Genomic DNA, 3974 nt, shown 5'->3' on the forward strand with positions numbered 1-3974 from the left:
AATAAACTCACCTGTTCAATAATCATAATAAGAAGAATCATAATACATGATCGGCAATGCATTTTTCTATTATGCTTTTCCTTGTTTAAAAAAAATAATAATAATCACAAAAAAATAAAGGAATTAATACAGGAAGACTTTGTCATGAACTTGTCTGAACACTTTTTGAATCACAATACTAGACTTCAAATGAGGACATACTAAAAGGTTTTAAAAACAAATAATTAACAATGGAAAAATCAAGGATAAAACTATGTGATGATTGTGTTTAGCTACTACAGGAAAAAATTACTATTTAGTAGGGCGGACATGGAAGCATGAAACAATGACCAGTCCCTTGTGGACATACAATAAAATTAGAATGATACAAGGAAGATTAGCATGACCTTTGTGAAAGGATGACATGCATAAATCAAGAAACAATTGTTCTGAGTAAAATTAAAGGGAGCTAATAGCCTCATCAAAATTCAGATATCACTTCTTGAAGAGTTGCTTATTCCCAAAGATGGTTTTAGAAAGTTACACATTAAATGTTATTAACTAAATTCTACAAAACCATTATATTAAGGTATTTCAATTGCTTCCCTCAAGTCTCTATTCATTTAAGATAATTTAGTGGCAACTTATTATGACATCCATGAATAGTATGATAATGTCCTCACCATGTACAACAAGAAATGTTTATTTTAACAAGTGGATTCCTTAACGACCTGATCGTCATCAAATGAAGTTAATGTACAATCATGCTTAGGTAAAGTTGCTACTCTTAACATGTAGACTAATGGTGTAGGCCCATAACTCTCACTATTTATTTGAACATAAGATTCAAATTTGATTAACTTAATAGTGACTAATAAAAATTGGCACCTTCTTGATCCTATACAATAGTAAAACAATGAACCCTTTAATAGATTTTGAGATTAAGCTTTTTCAACTAAAGATCTCACTTATGATTTCTAGCCTAAAACAAATAATTTATCTTATATTATTTTGAACACTAGATTATTAGGCATCTAATTCAAATATTAATTAAGGACTTTATTGAAAGGATTAGAACAAAATGTATTTAATGTCACCATACCTATAAGGTACAAGAAACATCAAAACATTAAAACCTTTATTTGTAAACCTGCCAAAATAAATGCCTAACTACTAACAATAATAATCCTTGTTTTACTGAAAACGTCCTTTACCAATATGGTATTTAGAGATAATTCCATAGTTTTAAAATACAAATTACATTGACAATGATATACCTATCAGGTAAAATTCATTATCAACATAATATCTTGAAATATAATTTCAAATAATATACTACTATGATTTGACTCACTATAAGTGAGCACACAATCACTAAGTGTAAATAACTCTTGCAATATCATACAAAATATATCACTAATTTATTCATAAAGGCCCTGAGCATGTGGATGGAAATGGAAATTCCAAATAAAAGGAATAAAAGGATAATAGTCTAGCTACTCCACTTAAATGTTCCAAACTTGAAATGCTTCACCCCTTAGATTGGAAGCTATTATGGGTTACTATTAATATTGTATGATCCTTCAATCTCTCCCCTTTCTTACGTGAAGTAAGAAGATGTCAAGAATTCATGATTAAGATTCTATAAGCCAAGGAATACTCCAAGGTCAACTCTATACAAATTCAAGACATACCGCTTTTAACACTAAATGTCCCACCATAACTGAATGCTATCAAGCATCCCATAATATATCTCACTAAAAATGTTGTCCTTAATTACTTTCCTTAATAGTGAAATCAATCACTATCAAACAGATCATATTAGACTTATACAAATGTATATGATAGGCTTTATTAAAAGCACTAGACTACCAAGAGAGATACACTGGTTTCAGTTCTCTTATAGCCAAATAATTCTCAAAGTAGTAAGGTACGTACTTAAGAACTCTCACAAATGATCATAATGAGTCCCATAAAGAGCCTTTATAAAAAAATTATTGCTCAAAATAGAAATTGAAATTGCAAAACATAATATGGGAAATGATAATCATGCATGTATAACATAATTATAGTACAGAATTCCCAATAAGTGAATTTTAATTATACAACTATTATCATGCACCAAGTCCCATATAGGGCCTTAATAAAAGATAGTTTCTCAAAACACAAAAACTAAAATCTCAAGACAGAATATAGGAAATAATTATACGTGCATAACATAATTATAGTATATAATTCCCAACAAGCGAATTTCAGCTATGCAACTATCATCATGCACTAAGAAGGCTCTCATACCACACAAATTTGGCTCATATCGTACTAAAAAATATATATTAAATATTTTCATACCTATGGGGTATAACGAATATCAAATACATCAAAAATACTATTTTCTATTCTTAAAGTCAACCATCAAAATCATATTAATAATGTTATACCTATAGGTTATGTCCATTACCAATACTACAAGATCTTAACCGTCACCAATAATTCACAAAATTACAAGCTTTATGATATTAGGACAAAACAAAATAATTTCAAAAGTCTTTAAGGTCCTTTGGGGAATTAAAGAATAAATCTAGGACTTAATTGGACTTTTTTTGAAAGGTGTCCAGGGATAAATTGGTAATTTTAGAAGAGATTTGGATCAAAACGCAATTCTAGAAGTTAAGTGACTAAAATGTAATTTTTAGAAATTATCTGGTGTCACAGCGTAAATCTCAAAAATTATAGGGAAAATAAGGTAATTTTAAACTAGGCTTGAAATACAATTTACAAAATTATTATTATTATTATTATATATTGTATTGGGCCCAGAATAAGGCCTAATTTTGTCTTACTTGAGTGAAACAACTCGTTTCACATGCTGGGCCCCCTTCTTTTTTTTTAAATATGCCAGGTCTAAACAAAAACTGGCCTGTCTCAAAGAAGATGGATCCTTAAAATCCACTTTTGTGACTCAGTTCCTACTTCTTCTCTAACTGTCAGACTGCAGAAGCATGAACTAGAAACAAGAGGGACGTCTATGACGCTGCCGACCATAAAACGATAGACCATGACACTCGGACCTTCTTCGGTGATGTAAAATAGGCCCTAATGCATGAACCCGTGAAACTAGGAGAGTGCTATCATGAACCAGACAGCCTCCAACAAAAATACAGGGAAGATAGAGACCCAATTTCTATCAGTTATTCATGGTGATGAAGTGTGCACTATTTTCGACAACATCAACAACAGATATACCCATAATGTACCAACAACTCATCTCTAGCGATCTAAAGCTCTTTTCATTGATTCTAGAACCTATTGCTACCTTTATTTAACAATGCGATGATAGCTGTTGGAAAGGTTTTTTTTAGCAAGAGTGCTAGTGTATTGTAACTTCGACAACAGAAGCCCTATCGGTGCTCCAGCAGTTCATCTAGTTAGTGAATAAAAGGAAGAAAAGAGAGAGTGATAGAGGTTCACAATAGAACAAATTCATGTGTCTAAATAGATCATGCCAATGGCTTCTTCGCAAATATAAAAGGCCAAGAAATTCTCAACTCAATAACAAGAGAAGAGTAAGAAACTCAACATGTTAATCAAATTTGAGCAAGCAGGATTAAAAGAAATTCTATTCAATCAATCATATTAAATTAAGATACTTCAGATTTAATATTTATAACTCTGGCTCTGATGCCACGTGTTAACTTTAGTATCTCAATTCTCATAAATCAAATAATATTTAAGGATAGTGATGTGCGTACTTGAAGAATCTATGATTGAATGCAACACCTTGATTACCTCAAGTATAGGCAGACACACAACCCACTAGACCCCCATAGTCTTCAGAGAGTACAGAGATAATGGAGTAAATGAAAACAATCATATGCGTGTGTATAGTGGTTATTGATTGATTAGTTTATAAGGACTAGATCAGTAACTGCTTTATTAAATAAATAATTAATTATATTCCATTATCTCTGACTTAGTTAGTTAAGAGATAGGGAATA

At 31.0% G+C, this 3974-nt stretch overlaps 1 non-coding gene across 1 annotated transcript; it reads left to right on the forward strand.

The window, feature by feature from the left end:
• The first annotated feature begins 332 nt into the window (after positions 1 to 332).
• Positions 333 to 434, forward strand: LOC129321126 (U6 spliceosomal RNA). Its single transcript, XR_008595917.1, has one exon. It is a non-coding gene; the product is annotated as a U6 spliceosomal RNA (small nuclear RNA).
• Positions 435 to 3974: the final 3540 nt, after the last annotated feature.

This window comes from Prosopis cineraria, unplaced genomic scaffold (assembly GCF_029017545.1).
Source record: "Prosopis cineraria cultivar Desert tree isolate PC_DT_omini unplaced genomic scaffold, ASM2901754v1 PC9, whole genome shotgun sequence".
In the NCBI taxonomy this organism is placed as follows: Eukaryota; Viridiplantae; Streptophyta; class Magnoliopsida; order Fabales; family Fabaceae; genus Prosopis; species Prosopis cineraria.